Here is a 21,403-nt window from a genome sequence, read left to right on the forward strand (position 1 = left end):
TTTATTGAAAATATGATTTAAAAATAATACATACAGAGCAAACAAGCACTTGCTCATATCTATATAACTTCCAAGCAATAAAATACGCGATAAACAAAGCGAAACATGAAATCAAAAATGAAAAATTCAACCGTCACACGAAATGATTTATATACGCGGGGCAATGTGGCGGATAAAAACGTAATCCCACAATAAAACATGAAATGCGAACTGAAATATGTTTAACAATTAAACACGTTAGAAACTAAACAAGCGAGCGTTTCTCGGAAGATTAGTTAAATAACAGCTGGGTTGGTATTTGCTCATATTCTAAGGCAATATTACGCCATTCGGTTTACCCCAAATGTACGTAAAATACAAGAATGATTGACATGTTGATTAACCTCACCGAATGTTTGCAAAAAACTCGCTGCAAACTTTTCCCCGCCAATGTCGTGTTTTGTTTTCCATCGACATGGGTATGAAAAATGAACTATGTGGAATGTCTGTTGAACTACGCGTATTTTCCGTTTTGTTTCTCGAATTTTACACGACAATATAATCACAGAAAATACTGTTACTTGTAGTGTATAATAATGAAGATGATTTGTTGCTATTGAACGTTTATTAAATACTAGCGGTCCGCCCCGACTTCGCCCGTAGTACATATTTAGGTTTTCTATACATAAGACCCATCCTCGTACTTCAAGGAATATAATAAAAAAAAGAATTATCGAAATCGGTCCACCCGTTCACGCGTGATGCCGTGACCAAGGAAAACGGGTTTCATTTTTATATATTAAATATTAATATAAAATCCATCAGAGTAATAACTATGTGTTAAGTAATACGGAAAAATAAACATAGAAATTAAATTGACTTGAAAAATGCATCAATACATATTTTAGAAAATGGATGGAACACCATCGGATGTCCTTATCGAAGTACATAAGAATTGTAACTCATAAATCTTCATAACACAATGTCTATATTTTATCCCGGAATTATATTTTCCACCAAATTTATCTGAAAGAAAGGAAAAATAACGTTTTTATCCTAACAAAAACAAAACCTAAGGTCAATGATCTCCCACATCGTATCGCAAATAGCGAATTTCCTTGATAAGCATCAAGCCACCGAATGCATAACAAGCGAAAGGGGAACTAATAAATAAACGAATTACCAGTCGACACTTTGGAGCTAGAACATTCTAGAATCTAGAATATCACTTCCAATATTATCATGTTTTCTCTAATTTTTGCATGCCTTTAATAATAATAAGTTGTAACCATTTCAATTAACATTGAACCATTTAAGCTTTTAAATTTTTATTTTACACTCCACACGTTAGTAAAAAGGCTAAATGGGTATCGAATTAATATAGACTTTATTAATGCATTAATAAATCATCATCAATCCAACACTATAATCTACTATATAAAAATAAGTCGGGTTTTTCTTCCTGACGCTATAACTCCAGAACGCACCAACCGATTTCCACGGTTTTGCATTCGTTGGAAAGGTCTCGGGCTCCGTGAGGTTTATAGCAAAGAAAAGGTGTCTCTGGTGGCGAAACGGAGTTCGCCGGGTTTGCTAGTATAGGTATTAATATAAGCTTATGAAAATAACACCATATTTATACGTAATATAAAATCGCATTACGATTGAATGCCTTCATCAGATATTATTCTCAAGTTTGTTTACTGGCATATACTTATTATATACCTATATGGGTTCCCTGATTGAACATTGATAGCATCGTCCCTCGTGATTGGGATCTTTCCGGGGAATATATAAAAGTCATAGGACCCTTTAGGCGCAGAGGTGAAAATCCAATTCGAATCTTATGATTAGATTTTTTTAATTCCATTGTTATAACGATACACATAATGTTTTTTGTCTGTTTGTCTTGTACGAAATAAGAATGTTCGTTCCTATTTCAAAACTACAAAAATAATTGGATAAAATTTGTCATGAAGATAGATTAAAGACTAGAGAAACTGTTATTCAGTTGACCAGACCAGACCACGCAAGTAATACTTCGGCTCAAAAGTAGTATTTTTAAAGGTAAACATTACGGTTGATTAATCTTAATAAATAATATACCTAGTTGTATAGAAAGCTATGAAATTAAATTGTTATATACTAGAAAGTGACCATTATAGCCTGTGTATATTTCCCAAGTGTAGAGTTTGGTCCAGTCTCGACTCTCGTCCTAGTTTGCTGGTAGTTTCACTAACGGCCAAGGGAGTTGTGGTCATAATTTCAAATGAACCTTTTTAATACTGTTACTAATTTGAGTTTAATCCTAACTTGTTTGAACAAAATAAACACCGAAGCTATTTGAACAGATATTATTTTATAAACCGTATGTGGGCATGCATGACTGCAGCTACTGCACAAGTCAGTTTGCGCATTGAATTAGTAAATCCATAAACATCAAAACACGGCTTGTTGATGTTTCACCTTGCATTTTAGCATTTTTTATAAATATTAATAAAATACATAGTGGTACGTTTACCAAAAAGCATTTAACTCAATACTCATTAAAAACAATATCCTTAAACAAACCTCGCGTCGCGTCGTTGGAATAAGTTACGTTTGAATAAGGTTTAAAACCGAGCGAAAACTTAACTAAAACAAAGCCTGCACGTGTAGCAGGCGCATTATGGAAACTAAACTCATGATATATTATAACTAGCTAAAACTTTAATTTCATGAGAATAACCGCTTAAGACCTGGGTAATCTCTGAAAAGATTTATTATCTGTACCACTTTTCAATTTAAAGCGATTCTTTATACTAGAAACCAGTCATCTGTTTTCTTCTCTCGATTCTATGGTGCTGGAGTTACTGCCCCTGTCAATTGCACTAGAGTGCAAAAGTAGTTTCGATAAATAAATTTAATAAATAGTTTTCGTATTTGAATATACTTATGAGTGGTATACGTACCTATGTATATTCTTTTTACTCATATACAATGGCTAAAACTCTAATGAAGATACACGTCACGATGTAAATATCTAAATTGCACACAAAATCCACTCTGTCGCACATTTGCAAGTGTAATGAGGCGGTTTCACATACGCTATTGTGTTACGTTTTCAGTCGAGATTTGCATCTTCTTTGACAAAATATTATCCAATTACTAACGTCGGACATGGGTTGGAAGTTGGAAGACGTCATAGAGCTAAAACTTAAGATTTGAACAGATTATACCAGTGTCAAAGATTATTTAATAGTTTTTCTTGTGTTTAATTTTACCCGAGTATTATAGATTTAGAAAATAAAGACTTCTGAACGGATTTTAAACGTTATAATATATACCTACGTTTCGGACACTTTATACCTCTAGAGAGCGTAGTCACGGGGAGATTATTTAATAGTTACTTCCCAGTAGGTTTCTATGCGGAGTCAATTAATACATTTCTAGGAAAGCCGCAAAGCCGTCGGATTCAATATGAATTCCCAAAAGGTTTTCTAATAAGTTATACGTATTTCTCCTCACGTATCCCGATGTTTGTTACTACACATATCTTAGTTTTCGATTCATGTAACTGCGCATAAAATTATGGCAGATAATTTTAATTTACTAAATATAAGTACCTTTACCGACATGACTTCAATGAATTCTACCACTGTAAGAAGCAAAATGCTTTTGAAATAAAAACTACTAAAATTCTAAACAATGCAACTATTTTCTCTGGAAAAGTTTAAAATTATTATAGTCTTTCTGGTCTTACTGCAACGTTCGACCGTGACTCCTTCGATCTACTCAAGTTGCAGTAAACTTATACTGAAATTGCTTATTGCAACTTTATGACACTGACGGGAAAGTTTAAGCTTTCGCTGTATCGTTGTTCATTATAATAAATAATAATATTTTAAGGTTAATGACGACACAAATGTAGGTATATATGTCTGAAGTAATTTTGTTATTTTATAGTTCTTTTAATTTTCATATATCATTACTTTCGTATTGAGTAGTTAAAATCATCCCGCCGCGCTGTGGTTAATTTATGCCTATATTAGGTTTTAATTTATGTTATACGTTTCAAATTTAAAAAGGACATAAATACATAATTGAATTGACAGGGTCCAGTGCCCTCATTTATTTAAACATGATAGCGTTTTAACAAATTGCGAAAAGAAAATTTACGAAACACTAAAATAAATAAAAACTCATTGTGCCTTTCTTGGAAATGCTTCAATTTATTTGCGATATTAAATTCTGAGTGACAATATTTGAGACTTACATTTAAGTACATTTCAGTGAAATAATTGCAAGACAAGAACCTTATTGTAACTAGAAGATTATGTCTCCATAAATTAGCTTCAGTTATGAAATTGTTATCATAAATTTGATACATATTTTAGTGTAGAAACATTATACTCGGTATTTATTGAAGTTTGTGGTTGTTTAGGAAAACAGAATCCTACATAATTAAAGCTGTATATTGTTGCCATATTGTTACATATTAGATTAAATTAGGAGAAGAGTAGATTATGTAATCATTTATATCTTAGTTAACAAACATATTTCATTTATAAATGTGACATTAGAAAAAGTAAGGTATACTCATTCTTTAAATATATATATATAGCAAAGCCTTATTAATCAATTACGATCCTTATAAATACCGAAAGTAGAACAATAACCAAAATAAATATACCAATGACATTTCAAGAAAAGAAACTCCAGTATTGTTGCCAACAAATCACGCGTTATTAAACAGTAAATACGATAAATTAAATATCTTTCACCTAAAGACCCTCAAAGCAATTACGTCAATATCGAGTCAATTAGAGGTGACAAGCTCCAAATACCATTTATGTCCTTTGAAATGAAATATCTTAGAAGGGACCAAGTTCAGAGATTAAACTTCTGTATTGATACAGATGGGGTGTCGAAAGTTCGAAACACTTATGTCGATTGCGAAATGTATGCGTTGATGTGGTTTATCATTTGTGCCTTGTTCACATTATTCCAGTCCAGTGATACAGCTGCAGCGAGAATCCAGTCTAGTGGGTACTGGATTTTACGTATTTTCAATTTTGATCTATTCATGTTTTTTTTACAATTAACATTTTTTTTCTGTACGCTCTGAATTAAACTTGAATTTTTTATTTAACTTTCAAACATTATCATTTTAACAGGCTAAACAGAACATATTATCCCGAAGTTGTAAGCCATTTTTAACTGTCTCTCAGATAGAATGCGAGAACATTTTTCTATTGTAATCACGCTTAGGTACTGTAAGTCGTTGGTACGCGGATATAAAAATACCATTTCAATTTCACATCGCAGTGTAAAACCATTCCCTGTTCAGCAATTTGGTTAGGGTAGGGTTCTAGGGTTGCTTCTGTTTATTTTAATATTTCAAATCAAACACTACAAAAATACATTTATAGTTGTATTATTTTGCAAAGATATAATAAGTACAAAAGAACTATACACATGTGTGCATATGATGACGTCACGCGTCGGAAGTACCTACAGTGCAACGTGCAAGTTAGACCACATAATAAATAGACATAGATTTGATACAATCGCCACAATACACAGTGGTCGATATGTCATTAGCAATCCGTTGAAACACAAATAAACTTTTATTTGAATTCGATTAATTTTGTGGTGATGGAATTACTTTTTATCGTTTGGTTGTCTGGTTATTTGATAGACATGCGAAATAAGTTAGTATTTGTAAAATTTGAGTCCAAGTGCCAATCGCAAAATAAATTTGAAAAAAAAAAGCAGTCATGCTATATGGTTTAAGCAACGACGTCATAGGTTTAAGTATATTTAAAAGAACAGTTTTTTACAAAGTAATGTGAAAAAAAACGTAAATGTGAAAAAAATATAATGTACAAATTTTAATTGTTACTGTTAGATCATTAGAGAGTTATTAGCACAATTTCTTTGATCCACGAGTGAAGACACAAAACACGACTAGTATTGAATAACAAGGATGAATATATTGCCTTCTAATCTTATAATTGCAGATGCTATCAATTATTGCATTTGATAACTGATGTGTCATCTAAATACTAAGAATTATGCTTTGTAATCTGTACTACAATATGCAATTTGTCTAATATGTAAATGATACACGATGGTTTGTGCATTAATTGGTAATTGTAATGTAATTCTAGCTTTGTCAATCCTTTGTGTAAAATACATCTTATATATAAAATTCTCGTGTCACAATTTTAGTCTGCATACTCCTCCGAAACGGGTGGACCGATTCTCATGAAATTTTCTGTGCATATCGGGTAAGTCTGAGAATCGGCCAACATCTATTTTTCATATGTACCACGGGCGAAGCCGGGGCGGGCCGCTAGTCTTATATATAAAATTCTCGTGTTACAATGTTAGTCTGCATACTCCTCCGAAACGGGTGGACCGATTCTCATGAAATTTTCTGTGCATATCGGGTAAGTCTGAGAATCGGCCAACATCTATTTTTCATATGTACCACGGGCGAAGCCGGGGCGGACCGCTAGTGTAACTATATTACTTACTATGAAAACGAAATTCATGTGAAAATTCAAGACATAAGACATATTATAGAATACATTAATCATTATAAACTTCTAATTTCAAGTGAGTTTTCTAGATTTAATAATAAGTGTACGTAATATTTTCAAACCATTTTTAAAACTACCTAAATATAACCTACTTCGGAGAAAGTTCTTCAAGTCGAGATTAGTTTAGAAGTAGGTAATATGTTCCATCAAAACCGTATCACATTATTGGAAAATGGTAATTCCAGAGAAATCACATTAGTAATAGGATTTCATTTTCATAATATCAATACGGGATAGTTGTCATAATACTTCATTCGAGGGAATCAAATCATCCGCATCATATATTTCAGCTACTGAATAATAAATATAAATTATTTACCTCCGAAATATTACCTGTAAGCCAATAATACATAAAAAGGTAATATAATTTGCCCTCTGGCCATTAAAAGGTACCGGACAAGGACAATATTTATTTCTGAGAAATAAAAATATTGGCTTGTTTCTAGGAAACTGACATTTATGTGTATGTTTTTATTTGACCCGAACTTGTAATAAAATTTCATTTTTTTATGTTCTTCAAACGAACATTAGTACGAATGAACTCATCTGAAAATTTTTCTAAATAAAAAGCAGACAAAGTCGCGGGCATAAGCTATCATTGAATTAAATCATAAACGAATTCAGTACCAGTACAAAATTAGAGATCAATTTACGACGACCTCAGAAATTTACCTTCCATTAAAATAATTACGGCCCGTAACAAAGGTGAAAGGGTGAAAATTCGCTACAGTCGTGAAATTGCGAAAGTTGTCTGTACATTGAAGGTATTAGAATATATAGGTACGCATTTGAGTACATGTAGGCTTCGATGTATTTTAAGCTGCTGAAATGTCACGCACTATATTATGCCATTATGAAATAGTCCACAAATCAATACTAATATTATAAAACTGAAGAGTTTGTTTGTTTGCTTGATTGAGTTAAAATCAGGAACCAGGGGTCCGATTAAAAGAAAAATATTCCACAATTGGATAGTCCATTTATCGAGGGTGGCTTTAGACAACATATCGTCACGCTAAGATCAATAGGAACGGAACAATTCGGGTAAAACCGCGGGGCACAGCTAGAATACCATAATCTGAAATATATCTGCGCTTTCATACATGAGAAAGAACAACGTCATTGGTCATTCCCTTCTATGCGCGGCGACGTGTTGGCAGTGAGAAAAATATAAGAACTAGCTGGAAAAATGTGAAATGTACAATAAATCATGTTGAAACACCTGATGCAGTCCGTTATTTATGATACGGCGAAGATTAACTTGCTTTTCACACTTTTATTTAGTGTGGACGGAATTTTCCATTTTTCATTGTTAAATGTTAGGTATGCCGGCGGGCGGGTGCCGGGCGGTTCTTTGGTTTTTTATTCTGAACTCTTTTCGACCTTTTGTTATGAATTCTGAGAAATTAATTTCATAGTCATTTACATGAGAATCGAGTGTCGCGTGACATTATCACGGTGCGCGTCACGTTGTCTAATTTAGTGAAGAATTTATTCGAACAGCGCGCAATATCTCTTCGAGTCTTCCAAAGGTCTTTGTAGGGAAGCTATTTGAAACAGGAGCCTCCACTTTTCTCACACATATAGGTCGTGTAATAAGCCAGCGAACCATTTGACACGTCAACATGTCACGCCGTGCCAACGCGGTATAACAGGGGTCTGGTTGATGACATGATGTGTAATTTTGAACGCTAGAATAAGGCCAAAATTGGAAAAAAATTGGGGAGTTGTTCAGAACAAAACATCAAATATACTAATCTCTTGCCTTAACTGCAGAATCGTCCAGAATAACAAAAATATGTCCACAGAAATCTTTACGAAAATAAAAGTTTTAGTGCGGAAAATACTTTACAAAATCTGCTAAATAGATTAAAATGTTATACATAACAAATATCCATCACAAAGACACAAATATTAAAAATCAAATCTTCCTCTAAAATATTAGTGTAAATGTAGACTACTTCCTTATAATGTTTAGGGAAAACACAAAAAATCACAGCACGTGTCACTCTTTCACGTCAACGTCACGTCAGACACGTCACACGCGTCAGTCTTCGTTAAGCCGTGACGCGGGTCGCTCTTATATCACGGAGTATGAATTTTTGTTCCTGCCTTAAGGAAATTGCAATTTAAAACCTTTCCAAGCTTCAGTTACATTATGATGTAAAGTTGAACTGAATAAATTTACCTAAAATACACTCGTTGCAGCATGTACATGTAAGAGGAGAATTAATTTGTAACTTTGATATTACTTTGTAATTACATATCTCGCTCCCCGAAATGACAATTTAAACCTTTTATCCTTATAACAGATTTCATCCTAAAGTAAACGGAGACAAAAAAAACAACAAACCAAAAATCTTTCAATCTTCAAATCGTCAACTTACTTTTCCTATTATTTATAGACGAATGTACTTAACATTTGTAAACGTTACCTCCTTCCTCTAAAGACTAAAACATGAGGAAATTAAAAGCATATTTGCACATATTTAGGCCAACCATTTCTCACGTCAGAGTGTCATGATGTTCGCGACAGGGGTCACGTTGTTTCAATGTTTAGTTGGACAGGACTTAGAGTTTTGATTTTCCGATTTAAATTAACATCGAAACAAAGTTTGTTAACTTTCGCACCAATATATAATGGGATATTTTAATTGGGGTTCTCTATTGCACGACTCATGATGCGAAGCATCAGAGAGTGCTTTACGATCGAAAAATTTTTTTCGCCTCATTTTTGCAGCTATTCTTATTATTATAGCCTTGTTAGTTCACGGAATCAAGATATTTTGCATACTATTGTCGAGATAATTTAATGGAGATTAATCCCATACTTTTTAAAAATTGATTTACTTCAATAGAATTGGAAAAAAACACCGAAATAGGTCAAAAAATTTTCCTGTCCGTCATGTGTGAAACCTGAAAACACTATAACTTGTGAAAAAATCCATCATTTGAGTTAAATTTTTTTTTTAAATATTCTAATCGACGATTGTAGGTCACTGAATGCGAATGATTAATTAATTCAGTGTCGTTTAATTGCAATTAATAAAAAACGAAAACTACAATAAGTTTTTTTTTTTTTATATAGGTATATTTCATAATTAAATGAGCATTATGAGTCGTGCACTTTTGGATTTTCCAAACTTTTTTTATATGGCATCATATTAAAATCATTTAACGCTTAAAACCGTTTTTTATGCTTCTCATCAGAACATTACCAACTTAAAAGCAATTTTTATGTAACTTAGATTCTAAATGTAACATTATAATGATAATCTTAATCTCATATAAAATACAATATCGTGACCAAAAGTTAGATATTGGACGACATAATTTTTCATTTCGTCCACTCTGTGAGCACAATTTGTAGCAAAGATACGAATAAAAGATTTATGAGCGAAATCTCCATTTCCATTCGTCTGGGCGATCTATATTTTATTCATTTTGCCATAATTTAGGTAAGATAATACCTACTCGATTGAAATGGATATTTATTAAAAATCATAGACACTGGAAAACTTTATAACCAAAAAACAATAGGTATTTATCTGGAAAATTGTCTAGATATCAGTCTGTCTGTCTGTTAGAGAATTACTATAAGCTCAAAACTACTGCACCGATTTTCAATCTATTTTCATCAACCGATAGGTTCTCGTGTAAATTTTCTTCCATCAACAGTTCAATGAACTCCAAAATATGAAATGCGCGATACAAAACGTTTAAAATATTCTAATATTATTAGTCCAATCCCACACACAGCGTGTCACATAAAGATAAATGAGCTATTAGCAAAATTAACACGTACGATAACATTTATAAAGCAGTTAAATTTTACGACTTTAATAAGCTCTATAATTACTGTACTAGCATTGTCTATAGAGAAAATATATTCATTTGTTTCACGTAGGGTTGTGAATGTCAAAACTAGTCTTCGATAAATCATTTATCGATATAAGTATTTTTTCTCATTATATTTGAAACTATGAAAATTATTTTATATAAAAACAACAAAGTTCTTTATTTTTAATTTTTTGTAACATTTCTTTAAAAAATCTTCTATCTCCAAACACAATAACGACCATCTCCAATATTTTCCGACCAATGACGTCACAAGCCCTCCAAGCTGAACATTAACGTCTCATGAAATTACGCCGTGACCACCAAGCAATCTTCAAATTTTATGGCCGCCATAACATAATATTGTTATGGCACCATAATACGCGGGGAATGTCGCTTGAGAATTATGTGACATATTTCCAAATATCTAGGACAGACTATAATAGATGAATTTATGGAATACATGATTAGAAAAAGTTAAGGTTTCACTATGTCAGATAAACATTCATGCATTTGGTATTTGTCATTTTAACTGATATATCTAGTATTTGTAAAACCGATTTTTATAATAGTAGCCAGTATGTATAGTACCTAGAAAATTAATAATGGTTATCTATTAGCTGTACCATGGTAAGAAAGATAAAATTTGTATGAATGGTAAGTAACTTAGGTATGGTCCTTAGGGAAATCAAGAATGGACCACAGTCCTCTTCGCAGGGTAATAATGTGGAGGAAATTACCTACCGTTAAATCTTTATGCGTAAAAGTAAAATTTATGCATCAATGTTATAGCCAGATCATTGTTAGCTTGGGACTTTTATCCAATTGAATGTTGAAAAAATATTTTACCAACATTTTGTTGTACTCAATAATACTATGGCATCGAAACACACTAAGGTTTTCTTGAAGATAACTTATGATAGAAAGATTAGCATAAATCATTTGCTATGCCTGTATTTTACTTACGGTACGCCTAGTTGTTTACGTTCTTTACTTCTAGGACATTTGTGTGGAAAATAATGTCGGTGGTATAACGATCGCAAATAATACTATTGCACCTTAGCTTGAGCACAAGATAAGAAATGGTTTTAGGATATTTCCAATTCAATGCTTCAACATCCATAGTTCGGAAATTTGTGATTTTTGACGAAAAAGTCTATGTTACTATTTGAATAATAAATTCGAAGAATATTAAAAAAAGACGTGTGGCACTCGGGGACTGCCGCGGTAAAGCTATTGCATAGCATGCCTTCAAGCCACACCTCCGAGCCCGTCGGAGTGGGGAGCGTGAGGATTTTTCGTTACGGAATTTCTCGATTCGGTCCCCGCGCTCAAGGCCCGCGATAGAAGCTATGCAATAGCTTAAAGAAACAGGTACCAATTAAAATAAGTGTATTCTAGTAACAATAATAAAGGACATACTTGTAAAAGATAACCCCATTGAAAAAGGTGAAGCATAACACACAGCGAACCTGCTAGATGTAATCACTTCCCTCCACATTGATTAATAAAGGTAATGTAATCATAAGAGCTCAGAGTAGCGTGGGCAGCATAGCATTGTATTTTTTCTTTACGTTCGTTTTATTACGATTCTGTGGGCGGAGGTTGTAGGGCGAATTGATTTCATGATGTGAAGAACGTTATAGCACACGTGAATCCCCAGATAATATTGCTATATTAAATCCGGACTTTGATTATATATTTTGCTTTTTATGAATGCAATTAATTGTCGTTTTAGTCACTTAAGTATTTATACATAAAATACAAGTATGAGTCTAAACTACATAGGCTTATATCATATTCGAAAGACATTTATTAGGCACAAACACGACAATCTGTATACTAATATTATAAAGCTGAAGAGTTTGTTTGAAAGCGCTAATTTCAGGAACAACTGGTCCGATTTGAAAAATTATTTCGGTGATAGATAGCCCATTTATTGAGGAAGGCTATAGGCTATATATCATCATGCTAAGGCCAACAGGAGCGGAGCCACGTGGGTGAAACTGCGAAGCGCAGCTAGTTACTAAATAAACATGATTTTATTATTGTGATTGTAAGAACATTTAAAGCAAGTTAACCACAGTCCCAGACCTAGTTGGCTAATTAATTTTATTCGTGACACATTTTACACTTATTTTTGTTAAAAAGCGGTTTCTGTCCTTCACCCCACATCCATATTTATATTTCCCTCATCACTTATTCAAAAAACCCACTAGAGAAAGTAGCTAGAACACTTTAACGAGAAATAAACGTAATATAATATCATTTAGAAATAAAATTCCGTGTCATAACAAGTTGTTTGTAATTCAATATGATTTAAAAATCTAACCTCGTTTCTCGGAAAATTATATTAAATTTCTTTGTAATAAAAGATAACACATTTTGTTCTGCGTAATAAGCATTTTAATAAAGGTTTACTTGCCAAGATATTTCAAATGGAAGTAGGTTATATTTATGTAACAATTGAGATAAAATTAATAAAATACTGATTCAAACACGATTTAAGCAGATATATAAGTAATTTTTTGAAGTGAAACTTCGTTAGGCGCGTTGAGAGTTAAATTTTAGGGTCGCGTCATGGCAACATCGTCACTTTATGGAGTAAGGCTTTATTATCTTTGAATCGTGCCAAAGAAGTTTCACTTTTGACACGTGTGCTCAGCACACGCGCTCTTTTTTAATGTCGAAATTAAATTATTGATCTTAGTACAATTCTTTCCAAAATACTAATCTAAAATGAATTTGCCATTAATCTTCTTGGGTCCATGATTATTTATTTAAGTACATTCTAATTATAATTTCAATATTATTTTAATGAAATTTTTACAATCAAATGAAAGCTTACAATTATTGTCCTCAAATGGAAGGAGAAGTCATATAATTAACGAACTTTTCCCAAAACTCAAACTTGAAAGAGTAAACTTTACTTTGTTGGTTTTACGAGTTTGAACCGTTTAAATCAAAATGACGCTTTAATAAAACAGGTAGACATAGATAGCTAGTAGATACCTTCTATTAGCTATATCTGACCGACCCTATACAAATACTCTTTACTTGACTTCTTCGAGTATTGTTTTTTCGACAAGAAGTAACCATTCTTCCTTGAGTTTTATTTATTAAAGTGTGATTGAATACATGTGGTGGTTCGGCGGTCCATGAATTCAGTGGTTCAAGATTGAAAATGCAACAGACAAACATAATAAGTTACAAGTTCTCCTAACATATTTAAATTTAATACTACGTTTAAACAGCATCTACAATAGCAGCCCATAATTGATGATTTTATTGAAAAATTCTGTAGGTAGGTAGGTACAAAATGATCATACCCTAGCCTAAACAATTGTTTATCTAAACGTTAAGAAAGCGCAGACGTGTCGCCAATAAACAAAACAAACATTGACCGGGGTTCAAAGAATTCGCGTAGGAGTTTCGCACCGGATAAATCCGCCATCAATTATCTCAATATAAATAACATCTTAACATCACATAACTTCCTGTAAACATAAGGGGCAATTAAAACCTTCCCACGTTTTGCGAAACTTGAAAAAATATTTACAATACTGGCTATTGGCTAATGTTATTCGCGAGTGGAACAACGTCATATTAGTACTTGATTTTGTGATGACTATATTTTTCTGAATCTATAGCTACCATGGCTTATACTGTTGTCTGTTATATAATACAACGTAGGTGTAATAAACGCAAAATATTAAAAGGAAGGAAGGAAATTAATGGCTGATAGAGAACATACTAAATAGGATAATTTAAAAGGTATTAATAATACTTTTGTTCAAAATTGTATTTCCTCATGATTGTTGTTGCTACGTATACTTTTTTCCGCTGCAGATTGATACAATTTCTAATATTGGCAAGTTTTTAATTTGTATACTGGATAACGTTGATCCAAAAATGTTAATTTTCTAATTTCCAATAGACACAACTAGTCCCCTAGTCTAATCACGTCTCCGTATTTTCTTCTAAAAGTTATTAATAGTTACACTACATCAATACAATGTAACAACAAGATTAAGCAATGACTACAACCGGCACTATAAAGCTGAATTATCTTATAGCGACTCGAACAAATCAAATATTTTCTCAACATAAACATTGATCCAACTGCTTACGACGGCTTATATCGACTTTATCGCTTCGTAAACATTTGAACACGTCCAGTATCAGGTAATTTTGTGTAAAATAAATGGTGCTTATTGTAAAACTAGTGTTAGTGCCTGTTAGCTATAATATGAGAACTAGGGAATCGTAATAAAGAGAAGCATGACGTTCAAGGGCGGATTGTTTTATAGAAAATATTTCTATCTATATTATTCTATTAATATTTTTTTCTATCTATCTTAATCTACATTATTTAAAAAATTGAGTGACTTTCTTAACGATTATTGTTGAAGTGTTAGTTAAATTTGCTATGTATAAAAAAGTCTATTTTTCTGCTTAAATCTAACTTTTATTTTATTTTATTTTATTTTATTTATTTAGACATACCAACAGAGTACACATAAAAATTATAACAATTAGATCTTAACAACTAACGAATATTAATGTGATGTATACACCAATTACAGGTATGCACAAGAAAACTTATACATATAATTACGTTACTGTTATTTTAAGTGCTTAAATAAATTTAATTACAAAAATAAAAATAAATATGTAAATCGTTAAACATTTTTTTTACTGAATTTTTGTACCAAACAAGAATTTAGTAATTTTTTTGCGAAAAACTACAAGTGAATCAAAATTTATGTCTATTATACCACCCAACGACTTACATAGGTCATTAAAAGTACTACATATACGAGTTACTGGAGAGTTTCTACCAACATTATTACGATAATTTGGAAGGTCAAAAACTTTAAAAACAGGATAACGTGGTAATTTATTTGGAACAGCAAACCTAACTAGACTTAAGATTTGCGGGCTATGATTTATATTTCTGAGGATTTTAAACAGGAACATAGTATCGCGCAACAATCTACGATTACGAAGTGAAATCATTTTGAAGAATGATAATCGATATTCATAAGGCGATCTGTGTGAAATTCCTGGTGAAAGGAAAGCTACATGTCTGGTAAATATACGCTGAATGTTTTCAATTCTTTGAGAGTGAACAGCATAGAACGGATTCCAAACTACACTTGCATATTCTAAATGGCTTCTAACTAATGAATTAAAGAGTAAAATTTTGGTCTTTGATTTAAAGCATTTTGTGTTTCTTTTAAGAAAACCTAACAATCTACTGGCCTTTTTAACGATAGCATCAATGTGTGAGCAAAAATTTAATTTACTATCAACTAGGATTCCTAAGTCGCGGATCTCATTACCCGTTTCTATATTCTGACCATTAATGACGTAAGATGCTAGAATTGGTTTCTTTTTTCGGGAGAGTTGTAAGAAGAAACATTTTTTAGCATTAATTATCATACCGTTTTTATTACACCAATCTTCCAACCTATTAAGATCCATTTGTAAATCTGAGATATCATGTTGTGTTTTTATAGTTTTAAATAATTTTAAATCATCGGCAAAAACAGAATAATTACTTTTTTTGAAAACAGAACATAGATCATTAATAAAAATCGTAAATAATATTGGCCCCAGATGTGACCCTTGAGGTACACCTGAGTCAGATATGTAACAGTTGGACACATATCCTTTTACCGCCACACTCTGTATTCTATTTTTTAAGTAACTGGTTAGCCAAGCAAGCAATGATCCATGTATGCCGAGAGATTCAAGTTTCAATAGAAGGACATCATGCTGCACCACATCAACTTTTCATGAATATGTTCTTTATGAGTTGAAAGATCTGTATAAAAGCGAGGATTTCATAAATTTTTAACTCAAGATACCCATCTTGTGTTAAAATTTATTAATATATTCAATATATTATTCACGAACTCGTGATATTTGATTATTAGATTTGACTTTACCAAGAGAGGAGGCCTAGGTCTGTTATTTAATAAATAAAAAAAAAAAAAAAACGAAAAGATACCTAAAAATTTTGAAAGCAAATTCATGAAGCCGTACGAACTTCGCCGTAACTCGTAAGCAAGTTATAAAGGTTCTACGAAGTCCAAAACTTTCTGTGCCACCAAAAAGTTCAGAGTTAGACTCATTTAAAATGAATGCTGGACTAATCGCCTAAGGAGGCAGACGAATCAATATACAATTTAAAACTTGCCCTAACTTCTATCCAAACCAAGAACATTTTTTTTTTTAATTTTAACCTATTAAGTGAAGAACTCTTGAATCTTTGGAAATAAAAAAAACAAACAAACCACAAATTCATCTATTGTCTTTGGGAAGCTCTATTTAGAAAAAGAACTTATGAATTGACAAGTGGCTTTGGAACTTTCAATAACAGATCAGTAAAACATTCAAGGCCTATTTTAATTACAAGTCAGTTCAGAGAAAATCACTTAGAGACTAGAGTTTAGACGATTATTAAATTCTGTCTTTGAATAAATCAAACACAATTAATCCTTTAATTATGGCCAGAGGCTGATACAGTTTAAACAGCTTCAATAGTTTCTCAGAAATAGCTATTTAATTAACTGCGTAATTAATTATTTTTAATTGAATCGCCATTTCCAATAATTCTAAAATTTGAGCATTTGAACGCACGGTTTAATAATTTTCTAGCGAAAGTAATAATCTGATTTTGTTTCGACCAGCAGATCATACGTTTGTTTACTCTTTGTGATAATGATCATATTATAAACAGTTTCAGAACTGATTTTAATTTCAACCACACAAAACAATTCTTAGCATGTATCGACAAAAACGATATAGGTAAGTAAAACATAAATCTATTATTTACATCAACATAAATTTCGATATGAAACTATACAAGTTAACACGACGAACAAATATATTCATCAAAAATGTGCACTTAAATAACTCGAGCACGATCAAAAACTTCGAAATTATGTGCCACAATCCATTCACATTTACCCTATGCATCTATACTAAAGCTGTCATCTCTCACGAACATCGTAGCATTTAGTTGAGTGTTGTCTACATTTGTTACAAATGTTTATAAAGTTAATGGCAGCGACGAAATATTCGTGACAAAAGTTTGTTTCAAGCATTACTGAATTTCACTTACTACATATTATACATATAACAGCAGTAATTTTCTTTTGATTTTCTTTGTAAACGTTAAGAGAATAAGTGGTTGACATTTCAACGTAAACCTCTCGAGACCATCATCATAAATTATTATTAATGAAACTAAAATATATTTGCCTTTTATTCACCGCATCCTGAGGGATAAAAGTAAAATTATAGAATTAATAAATTGTTTAACGTGTTGAAACTTATCACAACTTTAAAAGAGAGAATAAAGAATTGTAATAAAAAAACCGCCGTCTTTCAATCGTACATACAAAGTATATTGCACATCTGTGTATATCTACATTTACTTTGATAAATTTTAGTCGTTTGTGGATAGTAAAATGAGACTAAATAACTGTCATCAAACAGAATCAACAAATGAAGGCTAATAAATTATACTTCTAAGTTCTAACATACACTGTACCAAATTAGGAGTATTATCATATAGTACTAGAATAATAATATTTTCAGATAGCCTATTAAAATATCTAATCACTAGATTTCCGCCCGCGGCTTCGCCCGCATTTTCAAAGAAAAACCCCCATAGTTCCCGTTCCCGTGGGATTTCCGGGATAAAACCTATCCTATGTGTTAATCCAAATTACCCTCTATATGTGTTCTAAATTTCATTGTAATCGGTTCAGTAGTTTTTACGTGAAAGAGTAACAAACATCCATACATCCATACTTACAAACTTTCGCCTTTAGATATTAAAATAATCATAATACTATTAAGTACTAGCGGTCCGCCCCGGCTTCGCCCGTGGTACATATTTACGTTTTCTCTACATAAAAACCATCCTCGTACTTCAAGGAATATAATAAAAAAAGAATTATCGAAATCGGTTCAGCCGTTCTCGAGTTATGCGCTTACCAACACATTTTGCGATTCATTTTTATTTATAAGATTATGATTATTTTAATATCTAAATTTATGTGACATTTACGGACTGTAAACAAAGTTTTGATTTCGAGGTATTAACGCTATTTTGCTTTATATTCGTTTGTGTTTAGTCACAAATATACACACCGGCACAATTAGCGGAACAGAAAAAAAAGTGAGACTATGAGATAATAACGCATATTTTTGACGAAAATGTAATTAGACACAAACTAACAAATTGATTAACATCTTTTAACAACGACTTTGAAAAGTCTTCGTTATTTTTTATTGAAAAAATAAAGAAATTTGAAATAAGTGAAATTTTTGGATAATTATGAACCATCACAAAAAATAAAAAAAGTGTGCATTAAATGATTTAACAATAAAATTAAAGCAAAATTAATAACGAGTGTTTCCCCCTCTTGCTCTGATTACGGTTTTCATTCGTCTGGGCATGCTACAGATTATGTTATCGATGATTTCTTGAGGCAACCGCTCCCACTTCTCAAGTAATGCGTTTTCAAGTTCATTCAGATTGTTGGGGGCTGGCATTCTGGATTTAACCCTTCTTTTTAGCAAGTCCCAGACATGCTCTATTGGATTCATATTGGGGGAATTTGCTGGCCACTGCATCACCGGTATACCTACGTGGCTCAGATATGCCTGTACCGATTGTGCTCTATGAGTACGAGCATTATCTTGCATTAGAATAAAGTCGTCACAAATAAATGGGACAAATGGTACAACATGTTCTTCTAAAATGTCTCTGATGTATTGATCTGCTGTCATGGTCCCTCCTGTGACTATCACTAACTCCGTGCGAGCTCCCAAACATATCCCTCCCCAAACCATAATCAAGCCGCCACCATAAGCCACTGTGTGTTCAAAATTAGACTGTATGTGGCGTTCTCCTTTGCGTCTCCATATTCGCTGTCTCCCATCGATCTGTTTTAAAAGAACTCTGCACTCATCAGTAAAGAGAACCTGCTGCCATTCGTTCAAATCCCAGACGATGTTCTCGCACATCGGTTTGTGTTCCGCTAATTGTGCCGGTGTGTGTATAATTAGATTTTGTTATTAAATAGACATAGACTTAAAACTTTGAGTGAAAGCTCGGTTTAAATCTGACGATATTTAATAAAGACACTTTTCAAATTATTTGCTGTAAAATCTAATCTTTTTACGATTGCTTCTCTTAAATTAAAAATTCCTTGTGATATAATTAGAATCCTCACAATGTAATCAAATAAGGAAGAATGAGAAAGAGCATTTGTTTAATTTTAACTTTCATCTCTGCCTTTTGGCTAAGATCAAACAATATCAAAGTTTTATTACTTTGTATTAAATGTATTAGGTCAGTTCAAAGGAAAGGGGATCAGATTCAGCCCTCTTTACAAGTACTCTTTATAGCATTTTGTATTGAATTGTCTACGGAGTATGTAATAAATAACTTTCTTAGATATATGTTGGTTATATAATAGTAGTTTCTGAGATGGCGTATTTCTGTTGCTGCTATAATAACAATGCTGAAAGAATTTTAGCGACGGTTGGCACGGTCAAAATTTGGATGGGTTACCAATTATTTGCAGATGCGCTTTAGATTTTTTGTACGTAACTGAGCTTCGTGATTCCGACTCAACTTGACCGATTTTTTTTTATAATGGCCATCAAGCGAACATCTTTTAACGAATGATTAATTTCGGGAAATTGATAAAGGATGCCAACGTTGATTTTTTAAACTTCTGAGAATACTAATATCAGACCTATAGCCGGAAAAGCTATATACTACCAGGAACCAAGCGAAGCGTTTTCTCGTGATAAAGGCAATTTAACTTTACCTTCTACGAATCTAGTCCCAGTACCAACTCCTAAACATGAACCAAACATGCACATAGGCCGATATACCGACGAGTTCGACTAACGCCCACGCGACTGGGCCCCCGGTACCAGCGTTCTGACCATCATTTTTCTTTTTGTCATTGCGTACTAAGACCCCTGTAGAACCGCCATACTGTTACAAATGACCCAAAATTTTGTGTCAGTATCTCCCGGCCTAACATCTTAAATGAGTTACGGTGGCAACAAAATTCAATTACAATACACACATACACAACTCGAAGTGTCTTAGAAAATAGAATTTCCTTCGCCGTGACGCTGCATGAGGCAAACTCGTCTTTGCGGGAACGGGAAATTGCCTATCTCTGCTGTCGCGTAATTATATTGATAACCGAGTAATGAACAAAGGCGGGCTATTATAGTGCTTTGTAGGTTGCTATTGTGTTGGCCACTTTGAGGGTAGATTTAGATATAAAGAAAACTAACAATTTTAGATATAAGTTTTAGTTTACTTAGGCCTGTGTCCTTTACCTCACCAATCCCAGTCTTTATTCTATTCCTTTCCTTTTAGTTCACATGAAAATTATGGTATCGTTCACCTTGGGGAGAATGGGACAGATTGTCTTAAATATTTAACTGATCAATTTTCCTTGCATCAATCTTCCCTGGCGATCAATCTTACGTGCTCACCCGAAACTTGTTTTTAATAAACGAATATAGGATAACCTTCCGGCGTGTCCCTCACATGCTCGCAAGATGCAAGAATGCCTTTGTTATTTTTACCCGGTTACGACAAAGAAGATGATCTCAGTATATAAACTTTTTTTCATTAAATATAAATGTATGTTTTAAATATTAATCTCTAATTACGACTATGTATTATTAAGATTAATAACTTATCCTGTAACCAAAACTCCTCAAGTCTACACACATTACAGTCCAAAAACTCGACTTAGCTTTGACCATTTTAAAACCTTCTATCAACAGCATATAATCTATGTTATAAGAAATTAAGATGCGAAGCTAGTTAAATATTAGTTTGAATGTAATAAGAATGTACTGCGATTCTACACAGCTACCTAATTGATGTAGGTAGTTGATAACAAAACGCAGCTAGTCAACGACTATTAGTAAAGTGAGGG

General features: G+C 32.6%; 1 protein-coding gene across 1 annotated transcript in view; it reads right to left on the bottom strand.

Moving 5' to 3' along the window:
- Window positions 1-21,403, bottom strand: part of krz (beta-arrestin protein kurtz) — a 107,338-nt gene that overhangs the window by 15,461 nt on the left and 70,474 nt on the right. The gene's annotated exons all lie outside the window — the stretch shown is intronic.

Source organism: Colias philodice, chromosome 6, assembly GCF_061535455.1.
Source record: "Colias philodice isolate Cphi_HAF_F1 chromosome 6, ilColPhil1 Martin Lab GWU primary, whole genome shotgun sequence".
Lineage (NCBI taxonomy): Eukaryota > Metazoa > Arthropoda > Insecta > Lepidoptera > Pieridae > Colias > Colias philodice.